General features: G+C 38.7%; 1 protein-coding gene across 1 annotated transcript in view; it reads right to left on the bottom strand.

Moving 5' to 3' along the window:
• Positions 1-22654, bottom strand: part of STYXL2 (serine/threonine/tyrosine interacting like 2) — a 512965-nt gene that overhangs the window by 395194 nt on the left and 95117 nt on the right. The gene's annotated exons all lie outside the window — the stretch shown is intronic.

The raw sequence follows: 22654 nt of genomic DNA, 5'->3' as shown, positions 1-22654 counted from the left end.
TCAGTTCCCAAGCATTTATACACTGCCTCTTGCTCAAGTTCTTTTATATCACATTCTTGTCTCAAACTGATGTTTTCTTGGTACTGCAGTTTTCCTGCTTTAAATGTTACTTTTGCACACTTAATCAAGACCAAATGACATTCTTACATCATCTGAAAAGGTTTTGACAACTTGCGGTTGTGCTTTCAGTTCCTCATCATCGACAAAAAGAAGATGAGAAGTCTTTACACTTTGTAGTTTTCTTGGAGCCAAATTATAGCCATAGCCTAATCTGTTAAGTAGACAGTTTAATGGGTTAAGGGCAAGACAGAATAGCAGAGGTGACAGGGAGTCACCCTGAAATATCTCCCTTTGGATTTTTATCCCTGGAATAATAATTTGTCCTTTATCGTGGCTTAATTGCAAAGTGGTCTCCCACTGTTTCATGGTTACTGTAATGTAGCTGATCAGTGTAGGATGTATCTTATACATTTTTAAGCACTCTTTTATCCATGAATGTGGGATACTATCAAATGCTTTTTTGTAGTCAGTCCATTCCATACTTAGATTCTTCCACTTTTTACAGTTCTCCATTATGACTTCATTTAGCAACAGATGATCCTTTGTTCCATATGACTTTCTTTTATTGACCTTGTGTTCTGTTGCCATGATTGAGTTTTGTTGTAAATGACTATAAACTCCGTCGGCATCAATTCCAGTGTATGGTTTATACATAGATGGAAGGCAAGTTATTATGATTTTTAGGGTAGCTTGCAGGTTCTCTCTTAGGTAGGAGCATTGTTTTTCCTGTTGTTAGCCAGGTTGGTGTCTGTTCAGGATGTGCATATAAATAGTTCTTACTCATGGCTAAATCTTCATGCAAAAATGTTAATACTTTGAACGAAAAGTTAGGTACTGCATCTGGGGCTGTTTTTTCCAATTAGAGGCTTTTCTTAACTTTATTTCAATCTATCTGACTGTTACTTTATCCCACTTCATGTCCTGTACCTTTGAACTTCTTATACTTTTTTTTCACTTCTTCTGTCCATTTAACATCTTTGTTATGTTACACAGGATCTTCATAAATACTCCTCATTTTCAACTTTTCCTTTATATTTATCTGTGTATCTTTTAAGTTTTTCTGCCTGTTCTGATATTTTTAGTTTATTATTTGCAATAGTGCATGACAGATTCTGATCTGTTATAATATTGTGCATTGCTTTTATCACTTCCATCTGTTGATCTGTTCCCTCTTCTATTCTCCTCTAACAGTGGCACTTCTTGTCTTAACGGCTTTACAGTTTTCTCTGTTTAATACTTCCATGGTGGTATTTGATTTCTCCCCTTCCTTTCCCTTACTACCCTGTGTTCTTCTGGTAGAATATTATCTGCTTTTAATTTAGATGCACAGTAATATATCCTGTTTACTTCTGTTATATTGCATGGATCTCTGTGGACAATCCTAATTACTGTGTTCATTTGTTTCATTAAACTTCTGACTTTTTGGCTTTTATTGACCTTCTTTGGTCTATTTCTTACATTGATCTTAAAATATCTATCTATCTGCATTAAATCAAGCAACTCTTCTCTCAGCTGATTTTCTTTTAAAATGAGGGCACATTTTTTGTTACCATTTTCTGCGGGCATTCTGTAGAAAGTTCTATAGCATCTTCCAGTGGCACATTCTCTTCAATTTCACCCTGTGTCATCTGTTGCGCTGTCATATGGGGACTGGCCTATCACTCCTCAATATTGACTGCTGAGAAACTTTCATTATTAACTACTACTGAAAGTTATTTAAGATTTGAATACGTTTTCAAACAGTGGTAAAGTATTTTATTTCATACTGTTTTCAATCTTACACTTCATTCTTGACTTCTCACTTTTTACTGTCATTTTAACTACTGGTTTTAAAGTTTGTATGGCTTTTAAATATATTTTTGAAAACACTTTGAAAAGTTTTTTAAGAGTGATTTATAAGTGACAAGCTATATTTATATTTATACATAAGCAAATATATTTACTGCACACATACTTGTTTTACAAGAAGCCGGATTTTTAAACAAGCATACAATGGGTTAATTGTTATTTCCTGCTTACCTTGGGGGCAGGCTTGTATTTTACTTGGAGGAAATTGATGTGGTTTGAATTTGTATTTACTGTTTGAAACATTCTTGTTGCAGCTGTCTGATGAAGTCTCACTAAGGGGTGAGACGAAAAGCACTTTATGGTTACTGTTTTTTATTGTTTTTATCGTTTGTTTGAAGTAAAGTCTGAAGAATAAACTTTGGAAAGTACTACTGTGTGCATGCCTCAAGCCCTCTTGCCTGCATTCCTGTTTTTGTAGTCTCCTGATCTTCCTGTTTCCTCTTACTTTGGGAACTTGTTCCATCATGCTGTGAGATAACCTGTGTTAGACTTTCTACACCAAATCCTTTACTTCACAGGCATTCAATAACTTCAGCTTCTATTTTTTAACTTCTACTTTGCTAATCTTCTTTTCTGTATTCCCTCTTTGTGAGATTATTTTCTTTATTGTGAAATTTTCCATATCTGGATGTCTTTGCCTATATTTCTCTTCAAATATCTTTGGGGCTGTCTTTTTTGTATTGATTAATTTGGCTTTCAGCTTTGCATAAATATTGTACCATACCAAATCCCTCTTTCTTTCCCATGTCCAGATTTCTTTTTTATACTTTTCAAAATTCTCTAGGTTTTGTTGTTTATATTTTCACACTTCCTCAGATGCTTGGTTTTTTAAACAGATCAAAGTTTCTTGGTCTATATAATGTTTTTCACAAATCTGTTGCATTAATGAACACACATTTTTATTTGAGGCTTTTGACAGTTTTTCTTGTAGAAGTATTTTTCTTTCCTCTAATTTCTCTCTTAGTCTTTTTGTATATCTTGTGTATCGAAATTCTGGGCTTTTTGCTTAATAGTAACAATACATAATTTCTTTCTTATCTTCAATAGTCCACTCTGTCATCTTTATTGTTCTTCTTTGGCCTATCAGTTTTTGTGATTTTTGTGGACTGCTACTTCTTTCTACAACATGGGGGCCATCCTCGCCCTGGGCCTGGCTAAGACTCACTGTAAGAATGTTTCTGTATTTTGAGGATGCTACACTGTCATTTTTTCCAGTTCTGGCACCAGTGCTCTTACCAGGATTGGGCACTTTTTTATCCAGGGTCTTGTGCACCCAGCTATCTTTTTTTAATTTTTGACCTACTTCTCCATGCTATATAATGTGCTATATAATCATGTGCTATATAAAATACAGTTTATATATCAGTGTTGTCTTAGTGAGAATTTGTGAAAAACAGCATCCACCTCGTGAAGGCACTCATCAGGACTTGAGGATGAATTCATTTTTAGGAATACTACTGTCCTTTGCTGGGTGACTTATCATCTCTCCATTTGGACCCCATGTCTCCATTTGGACCCCATCTCTCCATTCAGACCCCATCTCTCCATTATGATTTAATGGGTGGATAGTCAGTCAATGGAATACATTGTGCAAGGGTATTAGAAAGGAGATAGATGAAACACCAATGGGTAAATTCATAGTATTCCCATGAATGACAAGTAATATGAAAAAGTTATTTGCCCTCACCAATCTCTCTCTCTCTATATATATATATTTTATATATATATATATATATATATATATATATATATATATATATATATATATATATATTTATATATATATATATATATATATATATATATATACATGTATATATATATATATATATATATATATATATATATATATATATATATATATATATACATATACATATACATACATATATACAGTGGATATAAAAAGTTTACACACCCCTGTTAAAATGCCAGTTTTTAGTGATATAAAAAAATTAGACCACAATAAATCATTTTAAAACTTTCCCACCATTAATGTGACCTATAACTTGTACAATTCAATTGAAAAACAAATAAATATGTTAGGGGAAAAATATAAAAAAATAAAAAAACATACAATTCAATGGTTGCATAAGTGTGCACACCCTTAAACTAATACTTTGTTTAAGCACCTTGACTTGGCAATATTTGCCCACTCTTCCTTGCAAAAGTGCTTCAAATCTGTCAAATTGCGAGGTCATTTCTTGTGCACAGCCCTCTTCAGGTCACACCACAGACTTTCTATTAGATTTAGGTCTGGGCTCTAGCTGGGCCATTCCAAAACTTTAATTTTCTTCTGGTGAAGCCATTCTTTTGTTGATTTGGATGTATGCTTGGGGTCATTGTCATCTTAAAAGGTGAAATTCCTTTTCATCTTCAGCTTTCTAGCAGGCGCCTGAAGGTTTTGGGCCAAAAGTGATTGGTATTTGGAACTGTTCATAATTCCCTCCACCTTGACTAAACCCCAGTTCCAGATGAAGAAAGGCAACCCCAAAGCATGATATTGCAACCACCATTCTTCACCATGGGGATGGTGTTCTTTTGGTGATGTGAAGTGTTGTTTTTGTGCCAAACATACCTTTTGGAATTGTGACCAAAAGGTTCAGCCTTGGCCTCATTAGACCATAACACATTTTCTCACATGCTTTTGGGAGATGTGATGTATTGTTTTGCAAATTTTAGCTTGGCCTGGATGTTTTTCAGTGTAAGATAAGGCTTCTGTCTTGCAACCCTACCCCATAGTCCAGACATATTACCACCCATACTACCAACCCTAAATACCTCAAGATTTTGACCATCAATACCCAGAGTTTAAGAAACAAATTAGCCCACTTCCACGCTTGGCTATCCTATACCCAACCTGACATAGCAGCTTTCTCTGAGATATGGCTAAAACCCAACATTTCAGATTCTGAAATACTTCCCCCTGGGTTTCAAGCACTTAGACAAGACCGCCTAAAAAAGAAGAGTGGAGGAGTAGCCATAATCTACTCTAGCCTACTCTCCATCACTTCCTACCAAAATCCTATTCCACAGTTCAACAACGCTGAACTAGTCATAGGAAATCTCAAACTAAATAACCAGAAAAGCATTTGTGTTATAGCCCTCTATATCCCCCTGGATACAACATTAACACACTTGAGGAAATTCTTCTATGGGCCTCATATAATATCAAGCTTGAGACATACATCCTAGGAGATGTGAACATTGACTGGAACAAAATTACTGCCAATAACCCCACCATTTCAATCAGTCTTTGTAATTTCACTCAACTCACAAATGCTATAACCAGATCTAATAAAATAACCCCCCAGGCTCCATACTGGACTGGATCCTTGTCTCCCAACCAAACAAAATCTTCCACACTGGCATCTTACCAGACTTTATCAGTGATCACTTACCAGCCTTCATCCATAGAGCAACCTCCTCCTCTCCTCATCTACACCAATATATCCATACTCGGAATCTCAACAACTTTAACCCTACAACTTTTTCCAATTCTCTCAAACTGATAAATTGGGACACTCTAAAAACTCTACCTCTGGACAGTGCTGTTGAATTCTTCAACTTAACCTTCTTAGACACTGTTAACTTCCAAGCCCCTCCAAGAATAAAATGTATAAAAAACAATTCCACCCCTTAGGTTAGTAAGGATACCAAAACACTCATACAACAAAGGGACAAGACCTGGAAACTTTACCATCGTAATAGGCACCCACACCCTTCTTAAATATAAACAACTCCGCAACTTAGCCAAAAAACGTATCATACAAGACAAAAAAAGCATACTATATCAAACTCCAGTCTAACCACTCCTCTAACACCAAACAATTCTGGAAATCCATTAACTCACTTCTCAACCCAGGCACCAAAAACAACTCTTACCCTGACACTAGTAAATCTGACCCAGAAATAGCTGCTCTGTTCAACTCCTTCTTTACTAACTCTATAGCAGAACTCACTAAAACATTCCCAAACAGCAACTCCTCCCCCCAAATCAAACCCTCTGCCCAACCTTCCACCCTAAACTCAACTCCCATATTCCACCTCAAGCCCATCTCCACCTCATATATAAAGAAACTTCTCTCTAAGCTTAAGCCTTGCTCCAATGCCCCTGACACTATCCCCTCACTCTTTTTTAAGAATTGCAGCAGACAGCATCACCATCCCCATTAGCATACTCATCAACAGATCCATACAAGAATCATATGTCCCCAAACTGTGACATGCAGACTTTATCCTACCCCTCCATAAAGGAGGCAAAAATAATAACATCTCCAACTTCTGACCCATAGCAATTCTCTCCCCTATTTCAAAAATTCTTGAGAAATGCATCCACCTCCACCTCATGCCATTCATTACACATAACCAACTCCTCACCCCAACACAACATGGGTTCCATCCTGGCCATAGCACAATAACAGCTCTTCTCTTTTTTTCTAGACATCGTAAACTATGCCCATGACTCCAGAGAACTTGTATCCACAGTCCTCCTTGACCTCTCCAAGGCTTTCGACACAGTCTCCCATACCTACCTTCTTCACTACCTTTCCAGTCTTAACCTCTCACAAAACACCATTACCTGGTTCAGCAGCTACCTCTCTGACAGATCTCAGGCAGTAAAATGGAAGACTGGCACCTCAGCCTTCCTTCCCACCCCAACCAGGGTACCCCAGGGATCCATTCTTGGCGCTATGCTCGTCAATATCTTCATTAATGGTTTCCATGCAGCTATTCCTAACACTAAGATAGTACAATATGCAGATGACTCAACTTTAGTTTGCTCTGCATCAAACCTCTCTGAGCTCCAAACAAAAACTCAAACTGCCTTCTCAACTACTGATAACTGGATGCTCCAAAATCACCTCTCTTTGAATGCCAACAAATCAAAGATCCTTCTATTCTCTCCCTCAAAATCTATCCACCTAGACAAAACCTCTTTCAAGATTACAAGCCTTGCCAACTCCACTATAGAAGTTGTTCCTTTTGCTAAACTTCTTGGGGTTACTATTGACAAACACCTAAAATTCGATACACATATTCAGCTAAATATAAAGAAAACCCATCAGAAACTTGGCATGTTGTACAAAAATTCCCACTTCCTCTACCCTCAACAAGGCAGACCCTTGCCACTACCTTCTTGCTACCTTCACTAATGTATGGTGCTCCCCTACTAACCAACCTATCTTCCTCCATCTCTTCTAAACTAGAATCCTGTTACAATAAAAACTCAAAGTTCGCCACCACTTCCAAATACTCCACTCACCACTGTAAACCTCTCCACCATCTGCAGTGGCTAGAACTCCCAAACTACCTTGACTACCTCCAACTCATCACCACTCACAAGCTTATTTTCAAACCAACTATATGCCCAGCACTAACTAACATCTTAACATTATACACCCCAAACAGAACTCTAAGATCTACCCACCAAAATCTAATCTCTGTTTATAAACCAAACCATCTTGCTGGTCAGCTTCACCTATCCTTTTCCATCGCCAAAAACTGGAACTCTCTCCCTCCATCTCTAAGAATTTCTAAGAACTCTGAACACTTCAAAACCCAGCTGCATTCTTACCTCTCCCAAAAATGGAAATGCAATTGCTCTCCACCTACCTAACCTGCTTAATACATAAATACTTTATAACACACAAAGTTTGTTCTTCCTTACACACTATTGATTAACCCTATGTACTGCCTTCATGCTAATGCTACCTCTATACCACTCTCAGAGGATTTAAACCTCTGTATTAATTTAACTCATGCTAATATTCATGCATAAAGAACTCACCCATGCTAATGTTACTTCTGTATCATTCTCAGATGATTTAAACCTCTGTATTAATTTAACCTTGTGCTACTGTTCTCAACCACTAAACATGTAAATATGCTTTACATCCTTCTCCAAGCTGCTGATTAACTTTTGTTTAGTTTTTGCTATTTTGTATGTAAAATTTGCTTAGTTTGTTTCTGTTTCCATTATGTATTGTACTTCATATTATGGAACTTGCACTATGTATTACTGGAGCTTTTCTCCCCAGGCCTCCACTGAAAATGGGCTCTTTGAGCCCAGTGGGCCTCCCTGGTCATCAAACTGGAAATAAATAAATAAATAAAATATGGAGAATATGGAAGATTGTTGTCACATGTAGTACACAACCAGTACTTGCCAGAAATTGATGCAGCTCCTTCAGTGTTGCTGTAGGTCTCTTGGCAGCCTCCCTGACCAGTTTTCATCTTGTCTTTTCATCACTTTTGGAGGGATATCCAGTTTTTTGCAACATCGCTGTTGTCTCATATTTTCTCCACTTTTTGATAACTGTCTTCACTGTGTTCCACGGTATATCCAATTCTGTGCAAATGTTTTTGTACCCTTCTCCTGACTGACACCTTTCAACAATGAGATCCCTTTGATGCTTTGTAAGTTCTGTGCAAACCATAGCTGTTGCTGTATCAGGCAACTGAGTAAATGTCAAGAAAATCCTACTAGGACAGCTGAACTTTATTTGCGGTTAATCAGAGTCTTTTTAATTGATGGCAGGTGTATACCCAAGAAGACTGAATGCTGTAATTAAATCAAAAGGTGCTTCAACAAAGTATTAGTTTAAGGGTGTATACACACAACAAAGTATTAGCTTATGGGTGTGCACACTTATGCAACCAGCATAGTGTACGTTTTTTTTATTTTTTATATTTTTCCCCTAACAGATTTGTTTGTTTTACAATTGAATTGTACAGGTTATAGGTCACATTAAAAGTGGGAAAAGTTTTGAAATGATTCATTGTGGTCTCATTTTTTATATCAGAAAAACCTGGCATTTTAACAGGGGTGTGTAAACTATTTATATCCACTGTATACATATATATATATATATATATATATATATATATATATATATATATATATATATATACACACACACACACACACATATATATATATATATATATATATATATATATATATATATATATATATATATATATATATATATATATATATCTGTCAGAAAGATGCAGTGTTTCACATGGCTGGGATTTTCAAGAATCAGAATGATGTATGACAGTATCTTGGTACAATCATCAGACGGATGCTCTGTTCCCTTATCAGTGACATTGCTCTGGATGGAAATCTTCATATTACAATCTGGGAATCAAAATGTTGTAAGAGATGTTCTGTGTCTCCAGTAAATGACACTACTGTTCTGTGTAAGAGCTTCTATGTTACCATCAGGGTATAGTACAGCTCTCAGACAGATGTTCAGCTATGTCATGTTGTGCTACTGTAGTGCATCAAAATGGTCCTCCTGGCACAGCAACTTTGCCAAAGAGATGCACTGTCTTTTAAAACATAGCACTGACATATATCAGGATGGTGCTAGAGATCTTCCTGCTGCCATCAGGAAGTATTAGAGCTTTGAGTTAAAGCTACCACTTTTGACACTGGAATTACATGGAAGAATAGAATCAGAGAGCTACATACCATCACCAGGAAGTAAAGCAGCTGTAATAAATGCATGGCACCGTCATCAGTGATCGAAGATGCAATGTTACTGGCACACTATGTGTAGCGTGCAAACAATAGTATGGCTGCTACACAGATACCTTTTGGCAGTTGCATTGATGCATGACAAAATGTTGGAGGTTAACATGCTACCATCAGTGAGTTCCAAATCTCATGGCTAGATGACCTGTCCTTACGACTGGAATATAACCAAAGCACAGTACGCCTTCTGGCATTAGCAATGTTTACAGACATTTCTTCTGCCACTCAATAATTCTCATTCTGCATGTCAGAGTGGTCTTACAGCAGAATGTACTAGCATCAGAAAGTACCAGAATTTACAGATGAATGCTCTACACGTGTAGATGCCTTCGTTATGTGTCAGACTAGTGCGAGGACAGCATTGTCACACAGACAATCTGCTTGTTCTCACTGACATTACTTCACATCAGACTTGTAATATGCCATGGCATACTGCCATAAGAACCACAGAGCTGATAGGCAGGTTCTCTGCCCATTCATTAATAGCACTAAGAAAGGCTGGATCTGCCAAAGCACCTTCATAGTTTTAGCAAAACTAGCAATGCAGCCATTTATTTACAGTATACTATGACTGTTGTAGATTACATTTTTTTTCAGATTTTGAACAGTTCATTTGTACTTCAAAAGATTTTGTATTTGCTACATAAAATCATCTTTCAGTTCACAAGTAACTATCATAATTTACTTCAAACAGGATCATAATAGAACAGCAATGTCGAATATCTGAAGTGTGGCTGCTGAAACAAGAGCCACCATTACATTTTATTTTAGAAATACAACTTTTGACTAATGAAACCATCTTTTCCTTCACAGCCTTGAGTCATTCAATGACTTCAGAAGCAAATGACATAATCACCTTTTGCAACATGACATATGTTGACCCTTCTATCCATTTATTTATTTATTAACATTGTTAACAAGATAGGGAATATTCTCTGAGAAATAATTTTGTATGCCATAGAAAATTACACTTTTCATTTTCTCACATAGCAGATCATCATATGTCCTCTTTTTTGCTGATCACATTTTTAATTTATTGCAGTCACCCTCCTCCAATGCAATTCAAAATTTATTACCGAAATGCTAGATACTTCATGTGATCTGCTCTTGATATGTGTCAGCATGTTTGTATGTGTGTGTATATGTGTGTGTGTGTGTGTGTGTGTGTGTGTGTGTGTGTGTGTGTGTGTGTGTGTGTGTGTGCATATATATACCTATATGCATATATATATATATATATATATATATATATATATGTATATATATATATAAAACTGTCTACCTTTGTCTGCAGGACAGGGGTACGTATACCTGAGTTCAGCACATGGCATCACTGTAGATGATTCCTTGAAGGCTTTAGTTTAGGTGCTAGAAATTTATTAACAGCTCCTGATGCATATTATTTGCCTATGAACTATTAGATGTCGTTCTTCAGTTGTGAACAACAATATGATCTTTCAGTAATCCTTAATTACAGTAGAATATCCCATTTTAAAATTCATTACAGCCGAGTGATGTCTCCAGGCCTTTCTGCAGTTACCTCCTACTGGGACTCTAGATGTCAAATATTGCCTATTCATATTTGCATTAATAATTCCAAAACCATGCTAAATACAAGGTATCAGAATATTTTATCTTGAAGCATACATGATGGCAAACACAGTTGTATTGATATATGACCTCTGTCAATGAGTATTTCTCAGAACTGTAAGGTGATAACTTCATATTTTAAAGGCTGAAGCCACACCCACTGAGAGTTAAAGTTACACACTCAAAAGAGCTCTGCTGGAGTCAAGGTGCAAAGCAGTTTTTCTGACTGTTAAGTTTCGATCTAATAACAGTCTCCCTTTTACCAAACATGCTAAAATAATATTTGTTTTTGAGTGAAATAAAATACATCTAGCAAGTAAATGTCTTTAGTTTCTGCTGCAATTACTTGGGATCTGTCCCTGATTAAATATGTACCACATTAATATGTGGAGGTGAATCTCTAAAGTGCTTCTATTAAAAGCTGCTCTTGTGTCATGAATTCCTAGAATATTGTTAGCACATGTTGTGCAGTAAATACTACAGCATGAAATGTTATGCTACACTCATAGCATGTTTTACTTTGTCCCTTACTTTACAGACTAGATTACAGTGCAAAGAGGTCACTTTTTAGACATCAAGCAGCCAGTATCACAAAGAAGTCCATTCTCATAAGTATCTTTTCAGCTATAGGGAAGGTACATGGATGCATGGAGACAGTGCATATTAAGGAGAGTGGTGGTAAGACTGCAGGACAGAGAGGGAAGAGGTCAGGGGGGACCTTCACATAGGGAAGATTAAGCACAAGGATCAGATGGGCTATATCCCAGATGCCTCAGAAATGTGGTCTTTGTGCTGGGAGACCACCCCCCAATCGATTGCAGTCTAGTGAAGTAGGTGCCAGAGGATTGGAAGACAGTAACTGGGGTACCCTTGCACTTAGGGTGGAGTAGAAAAAAAATACTTAAAACTATCGGGTTGTTAGCTTATAAATAGTGGCATACAGAAAATCATGAGGAGATGGCTGGTAGCGTTCCCAGAGATTAACAACCTCTAGGCCTGCAATTAACTAGAATTGAGAACTAGAAGGTCTTGTGTCCATTTGGACTTTCCTGGTAAACAAAAGAGAATAAATAATAAATAAAGGTGCTGCCAGCCCAACCTCACCAAGTTTTATGCCTAGGTTACAGGTGAAGGTAACAGGGGAGTACTGCTAGGCAAAGTCTATTTGGACTTCTAGGCCTTTGACTCTATCCCTCACTGAAGGCTGGCAGAAAAACTAGAGGAGTTGGGAGTAGGACCAAGTCAGGAGAAATGTACAGCTCATAGCTCAATGGTAGGACAGAGAGGGTTGTGATGACAGTTACAATGTCATGAACTAGGCACATGGCCAGTAGACTACTGCAGGGGTCTCTCCTGAGTGAAGTCCTCTTCAATGTATTTGTGTTGGATACATCAGAGGAAATAGATAACAGAGTCAACCTGTTTATTACAGAAACTTAGGTGCAGAAGTGGAAGCGCGCGTGTGTGTGTGTGTGTGTGTGTGTGTGTGTGTGTGTGTGTGTGTGTGTGTGTGTGGGGTTCCAACAAAGGATTTTAAAAGGCTGAAAAATTAAGCAGAAATTTGGTAGTTGCGGCTCAGTGCAAACAAATGTACATAGGTCATGACAATTGTAGTGCAGAGTATCAGGTAGAGTGAGTGGAACTCATGGGAACATAGTAGGACTGGACCACTGGAGCAAAGTAAGGAGTAAGGAGCAACAAAAGAAACAGAATGTTGGTGTATATTCTCAGGAGGGAAGCAAACAGGTAATGCTTCTACTGAACGCAGCCTTAGTCAGATTGCAACCTGCAGTTTTAGATGCCATATAAGAAAAAGGACATTAGATTCTTGGACTGAATTCAAAGGAAACATACAGAAAGATGCATGGGATGGAGGAGAAGGAATATGATCAGGGGCTAGAACAGCTAAAGTACTACTAACTTAAAAACAGAATAGACAGGGGTAACGTGATACTGATGTACAAGTTAGGTCAGAAAAATGTGAAGTAGACATTCTGAACAGGAAGGACAGAGGGTTAAGGAGAGGGAAGAAGCAGCACATTGTAAGGACTAAATACTCCATGAATCTCAGAGAGTATTGTGGTCCCGTGCAAACACTGCTGGGATGGATGGTGCATAGGGAATCCAGAGAAACATTCAAGAGGGATTGGACAGGTGGAAAAGGGATAAGGAGATGGGAAGGGTGAAGCTGATGGAATGATAAAATACTTAAAATGGCAGACTGCATAGGTTTATTGTCTTCTTCTGCAGTCAGAATAAAAGTAGTGCAATGTACTGTAACGTAATGGCTGAAGATGTCCGTAAGCATCTCTCTGTTTTTGACTGCTGGTTGTTGCTAATGCTGACAGCTCTCACTGCTACTATTTCACAAGGAATACTGAAGAATTTAATGTTCATAACTTTAAAGCAGCATTAGAACTGTGGAAATGTATGAACATGTAGTAATGATGCAGTTACTGAAATGAATGTAAGAATCTGAACAGAGTTTCAATCTAGTTGAGCAGTCCTGTGCAGAGTGATTGTGTGAATAACTGAATATATAAATTATATTACATGGGAGTTGGTATATGCCTGTTGTCTGTAGACATGTATGACTGTGTTGTCTGTGCTCATATATGTATGTGTGATTGTGTGTGTGTGTGTGTGTGTGTGTGTGTGTGTGTGTGTGTGTGTGTGTGTGTGTAGTGCTTCATGAAACCAAGCACTGCCTAGTATTTCCTTATTTTAGAATCACTAAAATGCCCTAGAATGCAACTGCTATAGGTTCATAGGTGTGTTCTAGGCTAATGGCTCTGGAGCCTTTACAAGCCTAGGCCATAGGATTACCCTGGCATCATGCCACCTGACCTTAGTTACCAGTGCCTCTGTTGAGTAGTGCCACTGGAGTAATCCTCGGGGTGAATTTTCTATTTCCCATCCACTCATCAAGATTTCTCTTGAACAGGGCCAGTGAGGTGCTCTGTTTGACATGTATGGGAAGTCTATTCCATAGCATGGGCAGTCTCTGTATTATGAACTTTTCCCTCCCGCACGTTCTGTTGATTGTGGTAATGAGGTTGAGGTCTCTGAAGTGTGTAGTGTAGAGGGATTGGGATTTCTTTCGATGTAGCATTTCTAACAGAGCTGGGTCAGACATGGCTTTGTAAGTAAGGCCTAGGATCCTCTTTGTGAGGTACTTTTGCGGCCTCTCCAGTTGTTGCAGGTGTCTAGTGAGGTACATGCCAAATTGGGCATTGTACTCAATGATTGGCCTTATGAGGGAAGAGTAGAAGGAGACAATGACCTCTTTCTTCCTGGATGCAAAACCCTTAGTAATGACATGTGCCACATAGAAGGACTTTCTGACCACAGTGGCAATGTGGTGGTCAAAAGACAGGTTGCTGTCAACCTGTGTTCCCAGATGAGATGTTGCTGTCAACCTGTGTTCCCAGATCTCTCATAACGCTTTTTGTGTTCAGTGTACTACCACTGATATGGTAATTCATGGGAACCATGTTTTTCCCAAAGGGGATGACGACACATTTTTTTGGCATTGAACTTAAGCCCATGGTTCTCAGTGAGACCTTTCTGAAGGATGTCAACATCACTTGGAGAGTTAATAATAGCTCCCAACTTGCAATCGTCTGTGGACTTTGTCAGCCAGAGTCCCTTCGTGTTGACCTGGACTTCAGAGAAGTAGATACCAAACAGGAGAGGACCCAGGACTGAACCCTGTGGGACTCCACTCTTGGTCGTCAGTCTGACTGGAGCCAGCTACTTTCACACTGTGGTTTCCATCTGTGAGCCAGTTTGCAACCCACCTGGTGATATAGGGGTTGATGCCTAGCTTAGTGAGTTTTTCTATGATTCCTGAGTGGGGAATGGTATCAAAGGCCTTGGCCAGATCAAGGTAGGCTGTATGAACCACCTTACCTTCATCCACAGCTCTGGTGACTGACTCAAAGAAGTCAACCAAGTTGAGCAGGCATGATGTACCCTTCACAAAACCAAACTGTGTGGGATCCAGAGTTTGGAGATTCCCTATATCCTTGTTTATTAGGTCCATGATGATGCATTCCATAGCTTTGCATATCAGACTCGTCAGGCTAATGGGGCGATAGTTCCCAGGGTCTGTAGCCACTCCTCCTTTGTGGAGAGGGATGACTGTAGCAGTGCGGCATTCAGTATGGACAAAGCCTGAGGTGAGACTGTGATTGAATAGGGCACAAAGGTGAGGTGCCAGTTCACTCTGTAGTTCATGTAGAACACAGCCATGGATATTGTCAGGTCCCATAGAAGCTGTATTCCTGGCCTTGGGCAGTGCTGCTTTAACCTGTGCAGCAGTAATACTGGGCGCCTGGCAATCTACTGGTATTGTGATTGGTCCTTTGGGGGGAGGGGTAAAGTTGGCACTAAAATCTGTTGGCCAGTATATTGGCAATATCTGTTGGCTTGGTATAGGAGGTACCATTGTACAGTAGCTCAGAGCAAATCTGGGTTTTGCCGTGGAGATTCTTTACATAACTATAGAAGGCCTTGTGATTGTCTTTACTATCTGCAGCAATTCTGTTTTCATAGCTATCTTTAGAGGATTTGATGAGGGATCTCAACTTTTTGTTGTGGCTGATAAGGGAGTTTTTCCAGTCTTGGGACTTACCTTAATCAGCATCAGTTTCCTTCTTCTATTGTAGAGTTTGTTTATGGCAGGGGACCACCAGATTGGCTTTCTTTTTTTGGAGGAGAGCGTCTTGGTTCTATTGGGTATGTCGAGATCCATGCATTTGTGTACGTGTTCATACAGTGCATTGGTGTATGATTCGGCAGTCATGCAACTATTCTCCATTTGCATGGGTGCCGTGAAGTTAGCCACCTCTGTTTTCAGGATACCAAAGTTAGCTTTGGAGAAGTTTTTCATGGTGGTTACCTTTGCTGGGGGTGAGATGTGGATTTCCATGGTGATTAGTTTGTGGTTGGATCTAACCAGGGAGGAGTTGACTATTGGTGTAGAGCAATGGTCGCTCATGTTAGTAATGACCAGGTCAAGGGTGTTGCTACCTCTTGTGGGGGTAAGAATGAGCTGGTCTAGTGCATTGGAATTAATGAATTCCAGGAAATGTTGTGCAAGTGCATTGGTACATGAGTAGTTTTCCCAGTTAATGGAGGGGTAGTTGAAGTCGCCCAGTATGAGAGTGTTAGTTTGGACCCTAATATTCTCCAGGGTGCTTAGGAACGTGGAGTGACATGGCTGGGTACCTATAGCAGGCTACAACCTGAATCACTGTCTTACCCAATGTTAGCTGCACCTGAAGTATCTCTAATGTGTTATGTTGGGCCACCAGTCTGGAACTGTGTGCATTCTTTATGAATTTGGAAACACCACTGCCTTTGGATCTTCGGTCCATGTTCTGGGGCCGAAAGTTGTGGAATGAGTTATATCCTAGTAGTGCAGGGGTGCTTTCTGCTACCTTGAACCAGGATTCTGTTACAGCACAAATGTCGATGTTCTCCATTTTAAGGAGAGCTTTGAGTGAGAACATTTTGAGATTTAGACTTCTAGCATTGAGCAGCATGACTCACAGATTGCATTTGTTTGTTGCTTTTACAGTGTTAATTTGGTCTTTGGAACACTGCCTAAAAAAGGCACTATAGGGGTGGAAAGAGCCTTGGCTAGTATCTGGAAGCCCAGGGGTGACAGATGCAGGCCATCTCTGGCAAAGCCTCGACGTCTGTCAATCATGTCATCCCAGGCAGACAGATACTGGATCCCCTTAGAATGACACCAGAAATTTAGCCAATTGTTGAAATCAATCATTTTCTGCTTATACTGTGGTATCATTCTGGGTGATGGTAGGATGCTGCTCAGGGCTAGGGTCATACCCAACTGGACTACATAATCCGAGAGCTCCTCCATGTCTCTTTTCATGTAGTCCAGGGAAGTATGTCTCAGGTCATTCACACCCACATGTACAATGACAGAGTCATATTTGTACCTGTTGTTGAGGGACCTGAGTGCGTGCGTTATGTGGCAGATCCTGGCACCTGAGCAGCAGTTGACTATTACTTTCTCCTTATTCAACCTAGTGAGTGGGACATTAGTGTGTCTCACTATCGAGTCACCTATGACTAATGTGTCTGGCATGCTGTTTTGCCTTAGGGGCTTTGGTTGAGTGCACACGGTTTAGGATAGTTATGTGTCTTGTGATTAGTGTTGTGTTGTGGTGGTCAAGTGCGTTTTTGCCTTGGAGGACTCTGCTGTTTGGGTAGATTTTTACTGAGAGCCTCCATGAAGGCGGGTGTGTAGTTTACAGCCTGTAACTCTAGGTACAAGATATTTCATGCAGCAGTCCAACAAGATCTCAAATATTCTGTTTATCTCTTTCTTTTCTATGTATTTGCATGGTTTGTGTGTGTGTGTGTGTGTGTGTGTGTGTGTGTGTGTGTGTGTGTGTGTGTGTGTGTGTGTGTGTGTGTGTGTATGTATGTGTTTTAGGTTAGAATAGTGCTTCTCAATGACTTCAGTGGGCTACATTGATTGCCCATGTTTCTGATAAATAAGGCTTTACATAATTTAAATCGATCTTTATGAATGGAAAGTCTTATAAATCTTTTCCTAGTCTGCATTTTTTTGATTAACTAGTATTTTGATTTATTTTAGTAGTACAGTGATGGGTTGTGTTAGATACTGTTAGTTTTATAGACAGACGGTAGGGCTGGAGTTAACGGACACATATGTTCCAATCAATGATAGCTTATATATATATTGGCTACTAAAGCAATGGTGCATATTTGTTTTGTTGTTGTAATCAAGCTCTATTCTATTTTAAATTGATTTTCTTTGAGTTTTAAGCATTCAAGGTTACGACCAGAAACAAAGATTTGCGTTCCATTCTGTAACTCCAAATGGATGGTTTCTAAATTGTGGGAAGAGCTGAGAGATAATGAAAGCAAGCCTATGTTTCACTGTGAGGGCTCCCAGTCAAGACAGTTCAGAGAGTGTTTCATTTTCCTCACCATGTCCCTGTTGTGTTCTGCTGCCCAGTAAAATCTCAGTTGCCTGCCCCTTATGTAAATGTGACTTTAGAAGCTCCTTCCTCTGTTAGCCCCTCACGCTACTGAACTATAAAAGGTCCTGCTGGAAGTGGTCTCTCCTTAAAATGATTGAATGCTTTACCTCCCTTTCATATTATTCCAGCCACTAAACTCACTACTTATGTACACAGAAGTACCCAGAGCAATAACAAGGGCAAGGCAAAGGGGGCAACTTCACTGGGTGCAAGCTGTTAAGGGGAGTAATTAGCACCTGCATATGTTTTAGGAGTGCAGTTTTGGCACTGATTTTTGATATCATGGTTTTCATAAATGAATGTAATTACAGCTCAGCTGAGGTTCAGCTTTAATCCCCTTTCCAGTTTATTTAAAATTTTTAATCTAATACCTAGCATTGTTGTACAAAGTAGCTTTAAACAGATAACACATAATACTCCATTTATTTGAAACAGAAACAGTTGTTTTTTGGAAAACTTGTCAGTTTAGTGGCCCTTTAATACAGTTAAATTAGGTTTTGACTAGCTGTGTGCATTTATCTATTTTTATGGTAAAGCTCTTACTTTAAATTATGTATGGGGAACATCATGAGCTAAATTTCAAAGACCTTCTAGCTAAGGGTTATTTGAAATAGTGTGAGACCTATCTAATGCTCACAGAAAATGTTCTCCTTTTTGATGTGACCCTAAACATTTCTCAGAGGTGTAAGTATATGCAGAATATTAAGGCTAAACTGTGGGCAGAAGCCCCACCCTGTAAGCATGTACACCTAGCTGCCACTGCATATACAGAGGATATGAATCTTATACCCACAAAAACCTAAACTGTAGCTCAGTAAGACACAAGCTAACTAAAACCAGAATGTGACATACATAACACATTAACCAGATCTCTCAGTGACCACTTTAAACCTAACTAAGCAAAAATCAAAAGCTCATAAGGCAGATTTTGTAACCAACTGACCCCACCCCCCAAAACAGAGAATTAATGTTAATTATAACATGACCATTGTTCATGTTTTAGTGAAGAATTTAAGGTGATTCTTCTGTTGAATATGCAACAGAACATTATGGGATTATAAAATATTACTGGAAGCAAGAGAAAACACATCTGCTTCATAAAATGTCCTCATCACCTCTAATGGCACCTAAATATTATGACAAAATGTTGGCATTCAGTCCATGACTAAGGGCATGGGGTCACAGAAGTGATTCAGTGCTTCTCAGACAGGATTAAGACCAGCTCTAATGATTTTCCTCTAATGGCTTCACCTGTTTCCCTAGAGAGTACACATAGTAAACAGGACATTTTTTACTCCCATTGTGTCATTTTTAGACATTGTCAAGTTCCAATAAAAAAAAATTCAAAGGTGAAGGAGGCTTTGCTAAATGTTAGAAGCCTCAGTAATAAATCTGGAGATACAGAAGCTTTCCTCTATACTTTCACTGAAACATAGTTGAAGGATCTAAAATGTGTTATCACAAATCCCAGGGTATATCTGCAGATCTGATTGGAAACATGGCATGGCTTGATCATTGTAAAAGAACACATAAAAACAGAAGTTAAGAAATTAGCTTGTGCAGAAAGCACTTATACAATAAGTAAGCAATATTGTACAATAGGGTGTGTGTTAATGGGTAATTAATGCTCGCCCAGGGGTGTTATGAGACTCGATGCCACAGGCGGAGAGCCTCTGCACCCCTGGAAGGGCATTAATTACACATTAACTCACACTGTGGAGGTCATTATTGCGCTTAGAGAATGGGCTTGCTATAAAAGTGTAGTGTTTTACTTACTTATTTTTTTAAGTACTATATTATTTTTTTTTTGTATACTTTTGATGTAAAATAGTTCCTCTGCCTAATATTTCAAATTTTCTGTAGTGTATGTTAATGGTGTTGGAGGAAGCATTTTGCATAAAAATATATATATAAAAAATAATATAGTACTTAAAAAAAGAAAAAGTAAGTAAAACACAACAATTTACAGACAGCCCATTCTCTCTCTCCCATACACAGTTTTCATACACAAGATCGCTCTCACTCTCTCTCAAGCTCTCTCTCAGACACACACACACACACACACACACACACACACACACACACACGCACACACGCACACACGCACACACACACACACACACACACACACACACACACACACACACACACGCACACACGCACACACACACATATACCCAGACACACGCACGCAGTCTTCTCTGCTTTCATACGTGCACTCACTGACATAACATCACTCTCACTCACTCAGTGTCTCTCACACACACTGTTGACTTCTGCTTTCATACAGGCATTCATTCACACATGATCACTCTCTGTCTCCCTCAATCTGTCTCTCACACACTCACAGTCACTCTTGCTTTCATGCACACATTCACTCACATGAGCAGACAGCAACATGAACATGCATACAGACGATCATCTCTCTGTCTCTTACTTTCATACACGCATATACACTCTCTCTCACACACACACACACACACACACACACACACACACACACACACACACACACACACACACACACACACACTTTTTATTTTACACTCACCAAACAGTAAAAGCATCACTTAGCGAGCGTAAAATAATGCCTGCCATTCCGTTGTTCTCAGTCTGAGCTCCACGGTGGCTTGATAAGTTGCCAAGAAGCGGTGGACTCGTTTTTCACCAGGCATTACTTGTACATTAATGCCCTGCTGGAGAACGCTCATTCTCCAGTCAGGGTACTGACGTACAGTAAGCCCATTCTCTAATTGAAATTAATGCAACTGAGTATAACAGCACTGGAATGTACCATGTGCCATGTATGCCCCCTAAACAGCATGACAATTTCTTGGCTAACCGCCAGGATGTAAAAATTTATGTTGTTTAATTTTGATAACTAGGTGGGTATGCTGGTGAAAAGACCGTTTTCAGTCACAACCTGGGCCATCAGGTAGAGACACATACATCAATGTAATAATGCAGTGTTATATTGACAATAACTTAAGATATTAAAAAAATATAACAGTCAGGTATGAGAATAAAATTCATATTTGAATCAGTGCTGTCAGAATATAATTATAATATACAAATTGCATAGTACACAGGAAATTCATTGTTAAAACAAAGAGGAAGATCGATCTGTTTTCTAGTTAAATGAAAAATACAAAGGACATCAGTATACATGCATGCTATCAATAAAAATACAGTCTTTATGGGAGATTGTGGGAATACATACAAAGGAGAAATGGAGGTTTAAAAGTAGGCAGAACTTAAATGAGCTATGTAATGTTTGACTGAAAATGATTGGGTAGAGATTATAAGTGATGTATAATGTTTGCAGTTGGGAGTGTGTCAGTATGGTTTGTGATGTAAAATGCTTGCAACGAGTATTGTGTTGGTGTGATTTGTTTTCATTTATATAAATATATGATTGTTTATGTTGTAAGTGATAGTTTAGTAAAGATGTTTCTTGTTTAAAAAAAGAAGGCAGGAACCGAATAATTTATGTAATGTTGCTTAGGTCATATGATATATAGCAAAAGATGGGATGTATAATGTTTGTTAATGTTAATTTGTTAATACAGTTCAATTACTTTTGTATAAATGTTAATTTGCCTGTGTCACAAGTGATAATTCAACAACAACAACAACAACAACAAGTGATAATTCAATTAAGACGTTTAAAAGAAATCCATATAGGAATGACTATATCTTACACATCACACTACAAACCCAGGACTTTAGGATCTCCATCTATGTTTATCCTCTGCGATTAATACAGATTACGATACCCTCTTCTTTAAGTAAAACTTAACTCATTCACAAATAATTCATCTTTCCTAGACTTTACCAATGGAAACTATGATACAATAAATGATGGTAACCATTTGAAATGTTTAGACTCGACATTTGTCATGACTCAGAATGCCAGGTCCTGAGATGTGGAGACTGAATGATTATAAATCCAGACTTATATGCAGTAAACCTAAGGCTGCCATTTCTCAGAATATTCCCTTTTTTGAGGTATGGAGATCTCAAGAGTTGGTATACATAAACTCAGGAGTGTGCAGGTCTTGTCCCTCTTGCATAAAATAGTTTAAAGGAGAAGAACGATGTTCAGTCATCTTGATATTGGGAGTCTCAACATTTCACTTAGAAGCCATAAGTTACATACTTATGAAAACAGACAGCTATTTTAGTTTCAATGACACAATAAGTCTGAGCATGAAGTTGTCAGTGAGTTTTATGAAATGAATGGCTTCTGCATTAATAGACACGTTTAAGTAAGACATGCTTATATAAGTTGTTGTTTGTCTTTTCGGCTTTTCCCGGTTAGGGGTCGCCACAGCAGAACTCCGGTCTGCTAATGATTGGCAGTCGATTTTTATGGTGCCGAGTTGCCAGCCCGATGCCCAACCTTCGGCGAAGGCACGGCCATTCACGTATGTCTTTCAGAGGCCACTCGACCACAGGGAGGACATGCAGACTCCACACAGAAGGCACTCCAGCCAAGAACCGAACAGAAGAACCTCTTACTGTGAGGCAACAATGCTACCGCTGTACCACCGTGAACGTAGGACAT

The sequence above is a fragment of the Protopterus annectens genome, chromosome 5.part1, assembly GCF_019279795.1.
Source record: "Protopterus annectens isolate FY-2018-M chromosome 5.part1, PAN1.0, whole genome shotgun sequence".
NCBI lineage: Eukaryota > Metazoa > Chordata > Ceratodontiformes > Protopteridae > Protopterus > Protopterus annectens.
This window is presented reverse-complemented; position numbering and strand designations above follow the sequence as displayed.